Genomic DNA, 20,929 nt, shown 5'->3' with positions numbered 1-20,929 from the left:
CGCGTCTGGGCTTTACCAAGGAGAAATTTACCACTGTACGACCCATTTATGGGGCATTTACGTTTCTAAACCCACTTCTTTTTACCTCACCAGAATAACCGCAGATGTACGGACAACCTTTCTAGGTCGAAATTGCCCGCTGCTTTTTCCTTCAAGCGGATCGGCTGGTGCAGTGGTGCTCGAAGACGAGCGCTGACGCTCCTCGAACTCCGAGTTATACGATCGGTTCGGAAGAGATCAAAGTTACGTGGCCCCACAGTTATGTATTTATTATATCCACAACGTTCATCCATGTTTCGAGATCATTTTGGAGCATTATCAAAATAAAAAATAAAAATAATATCCAAAGATCAACCGGACCACGTCACAAAGAGCAGTGGAAAATTGATTTTCCACGTTGAAACTTTTGTATGGCCTACCATAACATTTATTTTCCATCCAATCTATTCATAAGGTCACAAAGACGGAGGAAAAACAAATTTCATAATGATCCAAAACTTCTGTGACCCCGAAAAAGGTTTTAATGGTAGACATTTGATCCTCCACTGCCTTTTCCAGTGTGGTCCACTTGATAGCTAGATCTGTCTTATTTTTCGTCTCAAGCTTTAATACGAGTTCACCAAATAGATGGATAATTTGGATATGACACATACCTCATAATGGGACCCATAAAAATCAGTAGGGATTACAACAGAAAAAAATAAAAAAACAGAAGCTAGCGACCAAGTTGGGAGCTGGGCCTGAGGCTACGGATTATAACGTAGTGCTATGCACTTTTTTACATTTTTCTCTAATACATATTTATATAAATATGTATATATAAGCGTATAAAAAAAAATTCTCTCTTTTTTTTTCATTCTTTCTTTATTCATTTAACAAGAATATCTTCTAAACCAAAATTAGTTACTTGGCATACCAAATATGATTTTGGGGTAGGAGAAGCTACTTTAGCCAACCAACCTGATTATTTTCCAAGATTCCATCAAGTCGATGGTCGAAAATCCATTTCATTCACTTCGCGGTCAATTTCATTCACTTCAGGGTCAACTCAATTCCAATTCCCTTCACTTCACAGTGAATTGCATGCATTTCGCAATCAATTCCCTTCACATCATGGTCAATTCTCTTCACTTCACGGTCAATTCCATGCATTTCACAGCCAATTCCCTTCACTTCACGGTCAATTTCGTGCATTTCACAGTCAATTCGCTTCACTTGATGGTTAATTCCATGCATTTCACGGTCAATTCCAACGATTCCCCTTCACTTCATGGTCAATTCCATGCATTTCTATAACGCCCTAAAAATTGAGAGTCGTGGATACACTCAACTCCTAAGTTTCCGGGTATCACTTATAACCAATTTTACTGTTTTACGTTTAGTCAGGTTTAAGGAGCAGTATGGAATTACTTGAAACATGAATCACAATCACAACTAGTCTACCGAAATGGAAATTGCTAAATGTATACAAGTCCAAAAGATATAACAATGGGTCGCACAAGGCGTTGCCCAACAAAAATACAAAAACAAAAAAAAAATGATGTCCAGAAGAATGATGCGCTGAGTCCCCTACTCAACGATCCAAGTTCGCCCGCGAAATCTACGATGAACCACCCATCAACTGGAAATAAGACAACTCATCCTCCTCATCAAGGCTCGCGCCGTAAGGCTCCTCGTACTCAGTGTCACCTGCAACTACTAAAGAGTCTGGTTGGTGTTTTAAAACACCATCCCAGAGTGGGAGTGAGTGATCAACTCAGTGAGTACTATTAGCCTTAAGTTACAACAAGCATCAATTCTATGATGAATTTAATAAAAGGCAGACATTCATAAATTCCTAACTAATCTTGTTAATGCATATGCATGGAATATGATATGATGTATGACCTCGCACAACACTCCCTCGAGCAACTTCATCTAATGATCGCGCATGTCCAACACTCTCTCATTGCGACCTCAGCTGTCGAGTCGCCAACCTAACTAATGCGATGTAATTGTGATAGTGTTAACTCAGTTTTTAATTAGTTCTATTCATCCAGTAGATTGAAAAAACTAGTACACCCCACGTATCATTGCCCTCAACTGGTTGTGAGGTCAAGGCCCCTCAACGTGCGAGGCCACGACCCCATGATCCTTGATCCTATCGGGTTCTCCATCCCCAATTTCAAGCACATGGGGAGTACTGAGAAGAGGGATCGCTCGTGGTCACTACGGGGAGGCTCGTCACCCCATCTTAGGCCAACAGCTCGGACATAGTATCCCATTCTACCATACCCGACTCTCGAGTATCAATAAGCTTCAGTGGTTGAAGGGTGTTCCAGGTTCCATACAGGCGTGACCAAACAGGGTTAACAAATATGATTAGTCAGTAAGTGGACTAGACCGTGTGAGTTCAGGCAAGTACGTGTCGGACAACATTGAGTACAAGTGACCCATGTAGTCCAACTACTGTCGCCCATTCGCATCCGCCCAAACACGCTGGTTTAGCCGCAGGATGGTCATACCGACGGGATCACCTTCTCTCACCTCAGTTTCCCAACCAACCCAAGGGTTTGATGGTATTCAACAACACTTCAACAAATCAGAATTCATCATCTAACACAAGTAACGTTATGCACTCATATATCGAACACAAAAAATTAGATTTTTCTATAAACGCAATTTCTAATAATATTACGAAATAAAAGTGTGTGTGTGTGTGTGTGTGTGTGTGTGTGTGTGTGTGTGTGTGTGTGTTGTGTGAGGTTAGTGAAGAGGCCAAGAATTATATGTATATCTCATAGCACAAAAATGCAATAAGGGTTAATGTTTCATACATGTTACAAGGAAACATTATACAAGAATCAAGTATGAGATGAATCATGCAATCACTAAGTTCATGCCTCATCATGTGAGGAACAAGAACAATACATAACCATTTCATGTCATTGGGAGGATCTGTCATATAGGGTTTTGGTTAGGTTCTCTCTGAATTTTTCAAATACATCACCAGACATTCATAATCATTAAATTCACACTAAAATTGATGTTAGGCCACCTAAGAATAATAGTCTGCACCTATGGATCGTCAAAGCTTGAGGAAAACCTAGAAATGTCAAACTCGTGGGTCGATTGGCCGAAATCCCGAGTCAAATGCATTTGCATGTTAGGATTTCATGCAAACCTTAGCTCAATATAAAGGATTTCCAAAAAAATGAGTGATTACCTTTCCGACTGGTTGGAAGTTGTGTTTGGAGTTGTGGATGTGAGGAAAGGGGAGAGATTTGCTAAGGTTTCAAGTTTCCTTGGGCTCCTTCACCAACAACACCCTCCTTCACTCTCTTCTTTCTCCTTTCTCTCTCCTCTCGCCCTTTGTTGCTGGATTTTTAGTGTGGGAGTGGGTGGAAGAGTGGGTTTGGGATTTTATTTCCTAGGTTTTGGCCAAATGGCCCTAAGTTCTAAATATCTCCCTACAATGGCCCTCTAGGACCCCCTTTTGGCTTTGGGGTAGACTTGTCACCCCTTTTGCTACCAAATTTGGTGTGTAGGTGTCTCATGACCTGATGAGGGGCTGTGCAAAATTTGAAGACAAATGGACGCGGGGTTTTATCGTATGGTTTCGATCTTTAAATGGCCCTGTGGGGTCCATTCTGGCCGTTGAGGCGGTTCTGATGGCCCCGTGGCTATGAAATTTATAGGATGAGTGCTTCATGGCCTGATGAAGGGCCGTACAAAATTTGAAGGCAAACGGACGTGGGGTTTTACTGTACGGGTTCGATTTACAATCAACGGTCACCGTTTCACGATCGGGTTCCAGATTCTGTGAACGGGCATAGAAAAATACTTTAAAGCTTCACCGTAAATGTAGAAGAGATCCGACGGCTACGAAGCCTAATATCTCAGTTTTATTTAAAAGTGCCAGATTTCAATTCTAGCCTTTGGGTCAAGGCTGGGGTGAGTTACGTTTGGCAAGTGCCGTTGGGACGACGTGGATAATTAATTTCTAGGCGTCTACTGAGTCCGTGGTTCGCGATGGACCACAAGCCCAGTGAGATCTGCGGTTTCCTCAATTTTTAGATTTTTCTGACCTTCCTTGGCCGTTGCACGACCCGCACAGGCTGTTGCCAAGTACAAACGGCCTATTAAGCTTAATGGCCCGCATTCGGTCCGATCATAACCAGACCGGTCCACCTTAATGGGCTAACCTTGGGTGGTACCTCACATACAAGTAGTTTAAGCGAATGGTCCTGCGACAAATCCTACGTGGACGTCTCAGGACACTGTTTCGATTGAACAGGACGTTACAATTTCACAGTCAATTCCCTTCACTTTACAATCATTTCCATGCATTTCACGGTCAATTCTGGCGATTCCGCTTCACTTCACAGTCCTTTCTATGCATTTCACGGTCAATTCCCTGCACTTTACGGTCATTTCCATGCATTTCACGATCAATTCCCTTCACTTCACGGTCACTTCCGGCGATTCTGCTTCACTTCACGGTCCTTTCCATGCATTTCACGGTCAATTCCCTTCACTTCACGGTCATTTCCATGCATTTCACGGTCAATTCCGGCGATTCCGCTTCACTTCACGGTCAATTCTCTTCACTTCACGATCATTTCCGTGCATTTTTTTCTAAACAAACAAGCTAAAATATAGGATTACTACTCCATTACAAGTGGTATCCATTACAAGTCGTATTTGGGGCGGTTCTGATGGCCTCGTGGCTATGAAATTTATAGGATAGGTGCTCCATGGCCCGATGAAGGGCCGTACAAAATTTGAAGGCAAACGGACGTGGGGTTTTACTGTACGGGTTCGATTTGCAATCAATGGTCATCGTTTCACGATCGGGTTTCAGATTCTGTGGACGGGTATAGAAAAATACTTTAGGCCTTCACCGTAAATGTAGAAGAGATCCGACGGCTGCAAAGCTTAATATCTTAGCTTTATTTAAAAGTACCAAATTTCAATTCTAGCATTTGGGTCAAAGCTGGGGTGATTTGCGTTTGGCAAGTGCCGTTGGGATGGCGTGGATAATTAATTTCTAGGCGTCTGCTGAGTCCGTGGTCCACGATGGACCACAAGCCCAGTGAGATCTGCAGTTTTCCCAATTTTTAGATTTTTCTAACCTTCCTTGGCCGTTGCACGACCCGCACGGGCTGTTGCGAAGTATAAATGGCATATCAGGCTTAACGGCCCGCATTCGGTCCGATCATAACCAGACCGGTCCACCTTAATGGGCTAACCTTGGGTGGTATCCCACATACGAGTAGTTTAAGTGAACGGTCCTACGACAAATCCTACATGGACGTCTCACGACACTGTTTCGGTTGAACAGAACGTTACAATTTCACAGTCAATTCCCTTCACTTCACAATCATTTCCATGCATTTCACGGTCAATTCTGGCGATTCCGCTTCACTTCACAGTCCTTTCTATGCATTTCACGGTCAATTCCCTTCACTTTACGGTCATTTCCATGCATTTCATGGTCAATTCCCTTCACTTCACGATCACTTCCGGCGATTCTGCTTCACTTCACGGTCCTTTCCATGCATTTCACGATCAATTCCCTTCACTTCACGATCATTTCCATGCATTTCACGGTCAATTCCGGCGATTCCGCTTCACTTCATTGTCATTTCCATGCATTTCAAGGTCAATTCCCTTCACTTTACGGTCATTTCCATGCATTACATGGTCAATTCCCTTCACTTCACGGTCATTTCCATGCATTTCACGGTCAATTCCGGCGATTCCGCTTCACTTCACTGTCATTTCCATGCATTTCAAGGTCAATTCCCTTCACTTCACGGTCATTTTCATGCATTTCACGGTCAATTCCCTTCACTTCATGGTCATTTTCATGCATTTCACGGTCAATTCCCTTCACTTCACGGTCATTTCCATGCATTTCATGGTCAATTCCCTTCACTTCACGGTCATTTTCATGCATTTCATGGTCAATTACGACGATTCCCCTTCACTTCACGGTCATTTCCATGCATTTCACGGTTAATTATGACGATTCCCCTTCACTTCACGGTCATTTCCATGCATTTCACGGTCAATTCCGGCGATTCCACTTCACTTTACGGTCATTTCCATGCATTTCACGGTCAATTCCCTTCACTTCACGGTCAATTCCATGCATTTCACAGTCAATTACGGCGACTCCCCTTCACTTCACGGTCATTCCATGCATTTCATGGTCAATTCCCTTTATTTCATGGTCAATTCTATGCATTTCATGGTCAATTCCCTTCACTTCACGGTCAATTACGGCGATTCCCCTTCACCTCACGGTCATTCCATGCATTTCATGGTCAATTCCCTTCATTTAATGGTCAATTCCATGCATTTCATAGTCAATTCGAAATGACCGTGAAGTGAAGCGGAAATGCTGGAATTGACCGTGAAATGCATGGAAATGACCGTGAAGTGAAGGGAATTGACCGTGAAATGCATGGAATTGACCATGAAGTGAAGGAAAATTGTCAGAATTGATCGTGAAATGCATGGAATTGATCGTCAAGTGAAGCGAATTGATCGTGAAATTCACGGAATTGACAGTGAAGTGAGGGGAATTGACTATGAAATACACGGAATTGACCATAAAGTGAAGGGAATTGACCATGAAGTGAAGAGAATTGATCGTGAAATGCATAGAATTGACCGTGACGTGAAGGGAATTGATCGCGAAATGCATGGAATTCACCGTGAAGTGAATTGAGTTGACCGTGAAGTGAATGAAATGGATTTTTGACTATCGACCTGATGGAATCTTAGAAAATAATCAGATTGGTTGGCTAAAGTAGCTTTTCCTACCCCAAAATCATATGTGATACACCAAGTAACTAATTTTGGTTTAGAAGATATTCTTATTAAATGAATAAATAAAGAAATGAAAAAAAAAAAAAAACAGAAATTTTTTTATATGCTTATATATACATATTTATATAAATATGTACTAGAGAAAAATGTAGTTAGCATAAACTTCTCTATGTAAAAATAAAAATAAAAAAGAGAAAAAAGTGTATATCACTATGCTTATAATCCGTAGCTATAGGCAGCTTTGATCGGTTGACCTCGACTCGCTAGTGCCCCTTCTGCTACGGTAATACCTACGGTTATAATCCGTAGCCATAGGCAGCGCCAGCTTTACACAAAGCTGAAAAAGTAGGGGCATTTTCGACCTTTGACAAGTCCTCCGTACAGATGGGGCTTATTCTGTTGGGGTAAAAAGAAGTTGGCTTAGAAAGGTCAATGTGTCGTACAGTGGTAAAATTCTTTTTACCAAGCCCACACACGTGTAACAACTGCCAACGCCACACGCAAGCACACGTGCCGAGGTGGAACGTGTGTGGGATTTGGTGCGTCCATCTTGTGGGCCACTCACTGTTTGGAGTCTTAAATGTCAGGCCGTTTCTTTCTTCGGGCAGGAGATAGACCAAAGTTTACCTCATAAAACGGATGGCCAGAACGATATTGTTTAGCCGTCCATTTGTTTTGTATACTGTGGTCCACAGGATGACTGCAGCCACTGATTTATTTGGCGAGAGGATGTAAGTTGTGTGCCCCACCTTGTGAAAAGATCAGATCTGACACATGTGTGACAGACAGGCACGTGTGCTAGTGCAGATGCTAGGTATTTAACATACAGGTTTGCTCTTCCAATGACAAAGATTCTTCATTTGATAGGGCTCTTTTTTATCAGAGATACAGGTTTGCTCTTCCAATGACAAAGATTCTTCATTTGATAGGGCTCTTTTTTATCAGAGATGCCCTAAAAGCCTCTCAAATTGAATATTTTTCCACCCATTGATTAATCAGAGGTCACATTAGCAAAACTTTACAAGGGTTGAAATACTTTAAATTTAGAGTTTTTTTTATTTTTTATTTTATTGTCATTTAACCATGCAAAGTGAGACTTGACTCTCAATTTCATTTGGGATGTATGGGAGCAAACCACCTTAAACTTTTACTTGTAAAAGTTTCATACATATTGATTTGTCCCAACAAAGGCACATGTATTGTTTAATTATTGCTATTATAATCCATTCTTATTTGTAGTACATGTATTGTTTAATTACTGCTATTATAATCCATTCTAATTAAAACAAATAATTCGCATGTGGGGCCAAGTGGAGCCAAGTGCTTGCCCCACATCTCCACATTTGGCAAGGTTATCCAATCGTGAAGACAAGATGCCCTATAAATCAAGTCGGGGCGGCTCTAAGAGGTAGGCAGGTGAGGCAATCGCCTAAAGCTCCCCAATTATGAAGGCCTTATATTATAGCAAAATTAAAATTTCTTAATTATAAAGGTTCTATATTATAGCAAAATTAAAATTAAGAAAAAGAAAAAAAAGTTTAAAATTTTTAAAATAAAACTTATTGAAAGGCTTACAAAATAAGAACATTTAAAAATTAGTTTACAAATTTAAAATCGAAAATAAAAAACAAATCCTATAAACTAGCACTATCAATAATAATAGTCTAACTCTACCATCTCTTTTCAAAATAATAGCATCATTTCCAATAAATTCTTCTCCTAAAACCTAGGACTACAACTACCTACTTTATTACTAATTAAGTTCTTAAAAAATTAATACTCTAATTGAAATACTTAATCTAATAAAATAACTAGAATGTTTTTCAAATTGTTTTATTGCATATAGAATATTACTTACCATACCTGTTACAGTTGCATCTACAGAAGAAGTTTTTCAAAACTAAAGATCATAAAATATTATTTACGAACAATTGTGTCTCAAGATAGATTAAACGGTTTATCAATTTTATCTATCGAAACTGATTTATTCAGTAAACTTGAATACAAAAGTTTAATTTGTAATTTTGCATTTAGAAAGGCAAGAAGCAAATTTATGGTTTAATTTTGAATTTATTATTATTATTTTTATTTTTTAAACTAAAAAGCTTCATTTTTATGACTTGCCTAAGGCCCCCAAAAATGTTGAGCCGCCCTTGGATGGGATGCCTCTAAAATGAGGTCCATTAAATAATGAAAAATGCCTACCTCATGTGAATGTGGATGTTTTTTAGATGGTTGTTCATGCCATCCATGCACACTAGTGAGGAGACTCAAATATAGAGTTGTACATGAGTTGAACCGAGTCGAGCCTATCACTACTCAGCTCAACTCGTCCAGTAACTAATCGCAGCTCGAACTCAACTCAGCTTGGTTTGGTCAGCAGCTTGGGTCAATTCGAGCAGAGTTTGAGCATATATAGTATTTTCTCAAACACATAAAATGCATCTTCAAGTTCTCACATAATGCAAAACAGTAGCAATAGTTTACAGGTATTTCATCAAACACTTGGCAGGTAGTATTAGTTTTATAACATAAAGATTTTTTTGTTTGTAATGATTTGTTTCATATCCATTCCTTCCCCGCCACCCACCAATCCAGCAGACAATGTATGCACCCAAAACAACACTTCATTGAGTCATTTCGTCAAATACTCGATGAGCAACGTCAATATCAAAATAACCAAGTCATCGAGCCAATTTGATCTGAGTCAATTTGAGTTCAAGTTCGATCCGAGTCAAGTCGAGCTCGAGCAAGGTCGAACTCGGCTCGAAATTTTTTTGAGCTCTAAAAACACCACCGTGAGTTCTAGGAAGGTTTCAACAATGGAAGTCAGTATCCCCACTGTTTCCTATGGTGTGGTTTGCTTGAGCTTTGGATATACTTGAATTTTGGGGCTAATGCCCTAAAATGAACAGGTAAAATGGATGGATGGTGTGGATAAGACACATACATCATGGGTGGGCCCCAAAAGAGTTTGTTTAGCCTATTGAGTTAAGCACTATGCAATCCGGCCTCTTATATCCTATCCTAAATGTCTAAATGTCAGGCCTATTCACTCTTGAGGCAGGTGGTGGGCCAAATTTTGCAACATTAACGGATGGCTAGATGCAACAAAATTTGAATCACATCTTAAAATGACACGGCGAAACTGGTAGATGGAGTGGATGTCACATGGACATCATATGGATATCATAGAGTTTTGGGTTACATGAGCTTGATGTCACAAGTTACAGACAACTCACGTCCTTTTAGCGAAAGGATGCTCTGCCTTGTGGAAATAATATCTCCAGCACATGTGTGACCGTAGACACCCCACCTAAAAATATAGATAATACTTTTCACAAGCACAACAAATTATTGAAATCAACATCAAATCCACCCAACGAAGCATCGTAAGCGGAAACAAAAGAGGGTTAACCAACTGACAATCTGGATTGGCCAAACATGACAGTCATGAATCAGATTTCCACCAGCCATGTAGCAGTGATTTGGGCGAAGAGATCACGAGGCCCGCTGTTTTTTTTTTTTTTTTTGTTTGCTTGTTAGTACACCCCACTGTCAGTAGACACTACTCGGTTAGCCACCCTCACTAGGGTTCGATACCAAGACCTCAGTGTTGAAACGATGTATCTTTCACTCAGTCTACCACTTGAGGTGGCCAAATGCCCTGAAAATTGTGAAATATGCACAGCCACAATTCGATTCATGTCGGTCCTCCAATGACCACTTATCACCAAAACAGGCTAGTATCACCCAAATCATCTTGAAAACATGTAGATATGCCACGTCAGCAATCGATGGGAATCGAATTCCCACCGGTCATATCCATAAATATCGAGCCAACTTCCCTCATTTAAAACATTTATAAACAACGACCAACAAATAACAACAAACGAGAATTGAGAGGAGAGCTCTTACCTTGCCGAAAGCAGGGTTGATGAGATATTTCAAGAGGCTCCGGAGGGTTCTGCAAGTTTGATGTACTTCTTTTCCTCTAACAGTCTTTTTGTCGCTGACATGCTACCAATTTCCAACGGGTTCAACGATCAATGGAGCAGAGATAGAATTAGGGACACCTGGCTATCTCTCTTAGTTTGTTTTCTCTCTTTTTATTCTCACATCTCCATAGTTCACGCCAGCATCCTACACACAACACATAAGCACTACGTCTTCATTTCCTTCTATTTTCTTTCTTTTCTTTTTTCCAGTGTTTGTTTGGTTAGACCCAGGATGTAGTAGCTTCAAAAACTCTCTCGAATCCCTAAAAAACTCAAAATCTCGTGAAGTAGAGATCATACTTTGTGCGGGTAGAAAATTGTGCCTAATCCCTTCCTTTTCCATTACAAAGGCCCTGACCTAAAATCTTCAGTTGTAAACGAACCACATGAGTCACTCGAATTAAGAGATCTTCGTATCTTTAATTTTGTAAGGGCCTGTTTGGCCGGGTGGATTGGAAGGGATTGAATGGTACTAGGATGGATGGCATGGATTTCTAGGTAATGATGGTGTTGTCAGCGAATTGTCTTGGATTGCTCTATCCCTGGATTGCTATATCCAGTCTGTTTGGCACACCCGGCCAATCCTAGGATTAAATCTTTCCATCCCTTCCAATCCCTCAAACCAAATAGGTCCCAGGCAAATTTGAACGGATTAGGGTGGATTGGATGGGATTTAAAGGTAATGATGGTGTTGTCAGTGGATTGTTTTAAGATTCATGGGATTGGATTAGATCACCGACTCTGTTTGGCACACCCGGCCAATCCCGAGATTTAACTTCTAATCCCTTCCAATACCATCCAATCCCTTCCAATCCGACCCGCCAAACGGGCCCTAAGCGATTCTATGATTTCTAGCTGCCTATAGTTTTTGAGCTTTTATTAGCTAGTGGTGACTCTAAAACTATACATTGTTTTATATGAGTCAGTACCCCCTCTTTTGTAACACAACAAAAAATTTCAAGAGTAGAGAAGTTGAGGCGTAGAGTCCAAGCTTGCCTGCATGGGGCTGTGCTCCACCATTACATGTGGGCATGCATGCTTGCACGCAAACACCATGTCATTTACATACACGCGAAAGTCACACGTATCTGGAACTAGGCTTTTATTTGTTTGTGTTAATGTTCTTTGATATACATTGATACACCATATCTAACAACCAGAACTTTTAGAGCAAGTTGTTATTTGACATGGTAACAGGGCCAACACATATGCCTTCAGTCCAAGCCCGATCCCAGCAAACTGAAGCTTGGCCCTTTTGTGCTTGTCTATAATGGTAAGAAACAAACTAAGAGTTTCCATTGTCAAAACATGATGGGCTTTTATGCCAACCTGAGCTTGGCTCAAATAATAGATTGGCTTTAATTTTAGGTCTAAGTCTTAACCCCTGGGCCTGATATACCAGCCCAAGCCTAGCATGCAGTGGGCTAAGCCCAATCTAGACAGGTTAGCAACTTGATCCATTGACAACCCTAGGGGACGGCTTCAATGGCCACGGGTTGCCACAAGTGTTCTGTGTAAATTTTGTAGAAATGAGAATTGAATGCCCCAATATGGGTATATCCATGTATATATGCGCAGAGTAATAAAAGGGAGAAACCATGGAAGAAAAATAAGAGAAGATGGAGAAAGCAGAATGCCCAATGACATGCAAAAATGAGAAATCAGATGTCTCAATATAGGTAGATCTATATATATTTATAGAATCATAGAATACAAATTATAGAAATACCCAGAGACATGATTACAATAAATGTACAAATACAGTATATTAACATTTTTATGGTAGTAAGGTTTTGAAGGGAGGATAATTTATAATCAGGTCTAGTGTCATAGTTCATGCACATGAAAATGTACATGTGCCTGTTTGGTTACGTGACCTTTGAACCTAATGCTTAGATTACTTGATGGCCCGCTTTGGTAAACCATGTAAATAAAACACAAGAAGATTTACATTGCGAAGATTGAAGGAATTACAATTGAAATCTTAAACAATTAGATTTTGTAAACAAAATCAAAGGATTTGGTCTATTTGAGTAGGCATTTATGGATGGACCATTCTGTTATACTGATTGTTGTTGTCAAACACTATCTCAATAAGCATATATGAGGTCTTGTATACATTTAGAACACTGGTACATGGAAACATTGGGTATGTTTGGCACATGTGGGTCACTTAAAGATACATGGCGGCACATTTGGACCACTTGAAAATTCATAATGGAAAATGATGCATGTACATATGGGTATTGGCATATATGAGATACTGAAAACTAAGAGATGCAGAAGATTTTCTGTGTATTTGAGATAACCCAATGGGGTTGAATATATAGAGATTACAACCGTCTATACAAGGAAAGAAGTAAACGCAGTATCTCCTATCTATAGAAATAAGACATACAAGGTAACAAGATATACAAGGTATGTGAGGTGTCTAACATCCCCCCTCAAACTAATGCTGGTCATCGACAAGTAATAGTTTTCCAACAAGAAACGAGTGACGTGCAGATGTAAGGGATTTGGTGAGAATGTCAGCAATCTGATCATGGGATGCCACATGTGGAAGAGAAATGAGCCTAGACTGAAATTTCTCACGAATAAAGTGACAGTCAACTTCAATATGCTTCGTTCGTTCATGAAAAACTGGGTTAGAGGCAATCTGAATAGCACTGAGATTATCGACATGGAGTGGAGTAGGATTCGGTAGAGGAATGCCCAAGTCTGAAATAAGTCCACGTAACCAGACAAGCTCACTACACGCAGCGAACATCACCCGATACTCGGCTTCTGTACTTGATTTGGAAACAGTGGCCTGCTTCTTACACTTCCAAGAGATGAGAGAAGTGCCGAGAAAAACACAGTAGCCAGTAGTAGATCTTCGCGTGAGAGCGCATCCGGCCCAATCAGCATCCGAGTAAGCACGAAGGTCTAGAGTCGCCGTGGAGGAGAAGAACAGAGATCGATCTAGAGTTCCACGAAGGTACCGTAGGATGCGCAACACCGCAGTCATATGAAGAGTCCGAGGAGCAAAAACATTATCCCCACTGTTTCCTATGGTGTGGTTTACTTGAGCTTTGGATATACTTGAATTTTGGGGCTAATGCCCTAAAATGAACAGGTAAAATGGATGGATGGTGTGGATAAGACACATACATCATGGGTGGGCCCCAAAAGAGTTTGTTTAGCCTATTGAGTTAAGCACTATGCAATCCGGCCTCTTATATCCTATCCTAAATGTCTAAATGTCAGGCTTATTCACTCTTGAGGCAGGTGGTGGGCCAAATTTTGCAACATTAACGGATGGCTAGATGCAACAAAATTTGGATCACATCTTAAAATGACACGGTGAAACTGGTAGATGGAGTGGATGTCACATGGACATCATATGGATACCATAGAGTTTTGGGTTACATGAGCTTCATGTCACAAGTTACAGACAACTCACGTCCTTTTAGCAAAAGGATGCTCTGCCTTGTGGAAATAATATCTCCAGCACATGTGTGACCGTAGACACCCCACCTAAAAATATAGATAATACTTTTCACAATCACAATAAATTATTGAAATCAACATCAAATCGGCCCAACGAAGCATCGTAAGTGGAAACAAAGTGCACTAGAGGGTTAACCAACTGACAATCTGGATTGGCCAAACATGACAGTCATGAATCAGATTTCCACCAGCCATGTAGCAGTGATTTGGGCAAAGAGATCATGAGGCCCGCTGTTTTTTTTTTTGTTAGCTTGTTAGTACACCCCACTGTCAGTTGACACGACTCCGTTAGCCACCCTCACTGGGGATCGATACTAAGACCTGATACTAAGACCTCAGTGTTGAAACGATGTATCTTTCACTCAGTCTACCACTTGAGGTGGCCAAATGCCCTGAAAATTGTGAAATATGCACAGCCACAATTCGATTCATGTTGGTCCTCAAATGGCCACTTACCACCAACACAGCTAGTATCACCCTAATCATCTTGAAAACATGTAGATGTGCCATGTCAGCAATCGATGGGACTCGAATTCCCACCGGTCATATCCATAAATATCGAGCCAACTTCCCTCATTTAAAACATTTATAAACAACGACCAACAAGTAACAACAAACGAGAATTGAGAGGAGAGCTCTTACCTTGCCGAAAGCAGGGTTGATGAGATATTTCAAGAGGCTCCGGGGCGTTCTGCAAGTTTGTACTTCTTTTCCTCTAACAGTCTTTTCCTCGCTGACATGCTACCAATTTCCAACGGGTTCAACGATCAATGGAGCAGAGATAGAATTAGGGACACCTGGCTATCTCTCTTAGTTTGTTTTCTCTCTTTCTATTCTCACATCTCCATGGTTCACGCCAGCATCCTACACACAACACATAAGCACTACGTCTTCATTTCCTTCTATTTTCTTTCTTTTCTTTTTTCCAGTGTTTGTTTGGTTAGACCCAGGATGTAGTAGCTTCAAAAACTCTCTCGAATCCCTAAAAAACTCAAAATCTCATGAAGTAGAGATCATACTTTGTGCGGATAGAAAATTGTGCCTAATCCCTTCCTTTTCCATCACGGAGGCCTTGACCTAAAATCTTCAGTTGAAAACCAACCGCATGAGTCACTCGAATTGAGAGATCTTTGTATCTTTAATTTTGTAAGGGCCCGTTTGGCAGGGTGGATTGGAAGGGGTTGAATGGTACTAGGGTGGATGGCATGGATTTCTAGGTAATGATGGTGTTGTCAGTAAACTGTCTTGGATTGCTCATCCCTGGATTGCTATATCCAGTCTGTTTGGCACACCCGGCCAATCCTAGGATTAAATCTTTCCATCCCTTTCAATCCCTCAAACCAAACACGTCCCAGGCAAATTTGAACGGATTAGGGTGGATTGGATGGGATTTAAAGGTAATGATGGTGTTGTCAGTGGATTGTTTTAAGATTCCTGGGATTGGATCAGATCACCGACTCTGTTTGGCACACCCAGCCAATCCCGAGATTTAACTTCCAATCCCTTCCAATACCATCCAATCCCTTCCAATCCGACCCGCCAAACGGGCCCTAAGTGATTCTATGATTTCTAGCTGCTGATGGTTTTTGAACTTTTATTGGCTAGTGGTGACTCCAAAAATATACATTGTTCTATATGAGTCAATACCCCCCTTTTTGTAACACAACGAAAAATTTCAAGAGTAGAGAAGCTGAGGCATAAAGTCCAAGCTTGCCTACATGGGGCTGCGTTCCACCACACGTGTCCTGAACTAAGGCTTTTATTTGTTTGTGTTAATGTCCTTCCATCATCTAACAACCAGAGCTTTTAGAGCAAGTTGTTATTTGACATGGTAACAGGGGCAATACATATGCCTTCAGTCCAAGCCCGATCCCAGCAAACTTAAGCTTGGCCCTTTTGTGCTTCTCTATAATGGTAAGAAACAAACTAAGAGTTTCCATTGTTAAAACATGATGGGCTTTTATACCAACCTGAGCTTGGCTCAAATAATAGATTGGCTTTAATTTTAGGTCTACTCTCAACCCCCGGGCTTGATATACCAGCCCAAGCCTAGCATGAAGTGGCCTAAGCCCAATCTAGACAGGTTTGCAACTTGATCCATTGACAACCCTAGGGGACGGCTTCAATGGCCACGGGTTGCCACAAGTGTTCTGTGTAAATTTTGTAGAAATGAGAATTGAATGCCCCAATATGGGTATATCCATGTATATATGCGCAGAGTAATAAAAGGGAGAAACCATGGAAGAAAAATAAGAGAAGATGGAGAAAGCAGAATGCCCAATGACATGCAAAAATGAGAAATCAGATGTCTCAATATAGGTAGATCTATATATATTTATAGAATCATAGAATACAAATTATAGAAATACCCAGAGACATGATTACAATAAATGTACAAATACAGTATATTAACATTTTTATGGTAGTAAGGTTTTGAAGGGAGGATAATTTATAATCAGGCCTAGTGTCATAGTTCATGCACATGAAAATGTACATGTGCCTGTTTGGTTATGTGACCTTTGAACCTAATGCTTAGACTACTTTATGGCCCGCTTTGGTAAACCATGTAAATAAAACACAAGAAGATTTACATTGCGAAGATTGAAGGAATTACAATTGAAATCTTAAACAATTAGATTTTGTAAACAAAATCAAAGGATTTGGTCTATTTGAGTAGGCATTTATGGATGGACCATTCTGTTATACTGATTGTTGTTGTCAAACACTATCTCAATAAGCATATATGAGGTCTTGTATACATTTAGAACACTGATACATGGAAACATTGGGTATGTTTGGCACATGTGGGTCACTTGAAGATACATGGCAGCACATTTGGACCACTTGAAAATTCATAATGGAAAGTGATGCATGTACATATCGGTATTGGCATATATGAGATACTTGGGGGTTGAATGCTACATATGCTAGATATGTGGAGGTGCTTGAATATGTACAATTTCACTTGCAATGCATTGGCACATGTGACTCGTGCGGCAAAGTGACACATATATCATACACACAAAATATAATTATATTTTTGTATTTTTTATTTTTTAGTTTTTAAAAAAAATGTTACAACCAAATTTATATTCAAATTGTCTTATGTAAAGTAAAAGTTATTTAACTACAACCCCCTCTTTGTTTTAATTGGAGCAGGTAAATTATCCCATGGTGCCACTATCAGATAAGATTTTCCAATCATAACTTTTTGGATAACCAAACGGCCCTTTAGCTCAAATTGAACTGTCTGACTCAATGACATGTAATGCACTTAGACTGAAAAACCTACATAGTTAGGATTCATCAACACATGTCCACTAATCTAAGGTTGTAGTCTATAAATCAATATGGTTGTGGGATTATCTTCCAAGGTGCATCCTGCTTATTTGAATGGTTGGGGAGGTGTTTACTATTATCCCATAAATAAAATGAAGTTGTTTGGACTTCTTTTACCTTGTTACAGTGTGTGTGTAAATTTTGTAGAAATGAGAATTGAATGCCCCAATATGGGTATATCCATGTATATATGCGCAGAGTAATAAAAGGGAGAAACCATGGAAGAAAAATAAGAGAAGATGGAGAAAGCAGAATGCCCAATGACATGCAAAAATGAGAAATCAGATGTCTCAATATAGGTAGATCTATATATATTTATAGAATCATAGAATACAAATTATAGAAATACCCAGAGACATGATTACAATAAATGTACAAATACAGTATATTAACATTTTTATGGTAGTAAGGTTTTGAAGGGAGGATAATTTATAATCAGGCCTAGTGTCATAGTTCATGCACATGAAAATGTACATGTGCCTGTTTGGTTATGTGACCTTTGAACCTAATGCTTAGACTACTTTATGGCCCGCTTTGGTAAACCATGTAAATAAAACACAAGAAGATTTACATTGCGAAGATTGAAGGAATTACAATTGAAATCTTAAACAATTAGATTTTGTAAACAAAATCAAAGGATTTGGTCTATTTGAGTAGGCATTTATGGATGGACCATTCTGTTATACTGATTGTTGTTGTCAAACACTATCTCAATAAGCATATATGAGGTCTTGTATACATTTAGAACACTGATACATGGAAACATTGGGTATGTTTGGCACATGTGGGTCACTTGAAGATACATGGCAGCACATTTGGACCACTTGAAAATTCATAATGGAAAGTGATGCATGTACATATCGGTATTGGCATATATGAGATACTTGGGGGTTGAATGCTACATATGCTAGATATGTGGAGGTGCTTGAATATGTACAATTTCACTTGCAATGCATTGGCACATGTGACTCGTGCGGCAAAGTGACACATATATCATACACACAAAATATAATTATATTTTTGTATTTTTTATTTTTTAGTTTTTAAAAAAAATGTTACAACCAAATTTATATTCAAATTGTCTTATGTAAAGTAAAAGTTATTTAACTACAACCCCCTCTTTGTTTTAATTGGAGCAGGTAAATTATCCCATGGTGCCACTATCAGATAAGATTTTCCAATCATAACTTTTTGGATAACCAAACGGCCCTTTAGCTCAAATTGAACTGTCTGACTCAATGACATGTAATGCACTTAGACTGAAAAACCTACATAGTTAGGATTCATCAACACATGTCCACTAATCTAAGGTTGTAGTCTATAAATCAATATGGTTGTGGGATTATCTTCCAAGGTGCATCCTGCTTATTTGAATGGTTGGGGAGGTGTTTACTATTATCCCATAAATAAAATGAAGTTGTTTGGACTTCTTTTACCTTGTTACAGTGTGAATTTATTGCAGTCGAACACCGCCTCCCACATCCAGTCATCCATTCAAGCAGATCTACAAACATTTTGTGTGTGTAATTGATAATTCCCAATTCCATCAAACCTATTGTGTAACAAAATAAAGAAAATAAATTAGAGAAAAAATGCACCAACTCAAAACTACAAAACACAAGGGATAAGATTTATGTAGTTCACCACAACAAAGCTACACCCATGGGCAAAGCGACAAGCAAATGAATTTACTATCCTTGAAGAAAAATTAGAATTTGATATAGAGAAAATACACACTCACCAATCTGACGAATATGCATAGAATCGCCTCTCCTTCAACCACCACTGTCATCATAAACAACCGTACAATTTCATTTCATACCATTGTCATTGCAGTTGGAAAACACCTGATTTACCATCGACAGATGCACACTTGACACTATAGTTTAAATGAATGGAAGAGAAACCCTTTTAGAGAAATCTTTAGCTTGATAAATCTGGGCCAAAAGAAGCTTCTTTTTTTTTCCTTTCTTTGCACTCTCTACTCCCTTTCCTCATGCAAGAAAACTCTCACAATATTCGGTTCCCCCCTTTTATCTCCATATAACCGGTCCTCTATAAAAATAATTTATGAATAAAATGTGTAAAATATCTTCCAAAGGTATATACATGCATTAGACCATTACTCCAACATTACAACTTACAACAAGCTAAAAAAGTATAAACATGGGACATGATTCTCATACGAGATATTAAGGGGGTGTTTGAATCGTAAGTTACTTAAAATAAGCTACTTAAAGACATACCTAGCTTATCTTGATTTCTACTTACTAAATTGAAATAATTCAGTAACTTTATTTTAAAAAAAAAAAAACTACTTATAATTAATTATAAACCAAACTTACTTATCTAAAATAAATTATCTATTGCTATAAGTAGAAAAAGTAACTTATTTGGTGGTATCCAAATGTGCCTTAACTGAATTATTATATGGGGCTCATTGCATCAGACCTTTTCAATCCATGGTGAACAGTTCCTATCCAATGGCTTGATGTAATTATAGGTTGGCTCACATATAAATTCACACTGTGATAAGATATATCATTTTATCTTTGGAGCTTTGAAGTCTTCTCCCATGTTCTTATAAGAGTCAGAAAAAAGGGAAGAGAGGATTTCTCTTTCTCTTTAAGGGAAAGTTTTCTCCAAGGTTTTTTTTTTTCTCATAATTGGCAAAGTGTAGAAAAGAGGTATGATGGTTTTCCTAAATGTTAGGTAGCAGCTCGGAGAGGAGGTGGAATGGTATTCCTATGAATTTTCTTACTGTATGAGAAGAGATGAGAGGCGTTTATTTTCTGTTCACTAATGTGAGCAATGCTTTTCTTATATCTTGTATACTTTTTATTTACTAATTAAATAATTTACCATTACTTCCCTATAAATGTATTTTCAACTAGACGGATTATTTATTTATTTATTTATATATATATATATATATATATATATATATATATATATATATATATATATATATATATATATATATATTTCTTGTGTCCTATTCTCTACCCATTTTCACCTTCTCATTCTCTAATCTTTCACATTGTCTTCACACAATCACCCACCCATCAGTTGAAGTGCTTCTACAAGTTGGAGCTAAGTTCATTTCTTGAGCTGGTGATGAAGAAGAATCCCAAGTGGGCCGACTTATGACTCAGGTGGATCCACACCATCTCTTGGATCCGGTGGACCACTGGGAAAATAGTCCACCTTGTCATGAATGCAGCAGGGTGGTATTGATGTAATTGTAAGGTTATGCTAGTGATATTTTAGTCATTCAGTGGTAT

Source organism: Magnolia sinica, chromosome 11, assembly GCF_029962835.1.
Source record: "Magnolia sinica isolate HGM2019 chromosome 11, MsV1, whole genome shotgun sequence".
NCBI classification, from domain to species: domain Eukaryota; kingdom Viridiplantae; phylum Streptophyta; class Magnoliopsida; order Magnoliales; family Magnoliaceae; genus Magnolia; species Magnolia sinica.
This window is presented reverse-complemented; position numbering follows the sequence as displayed.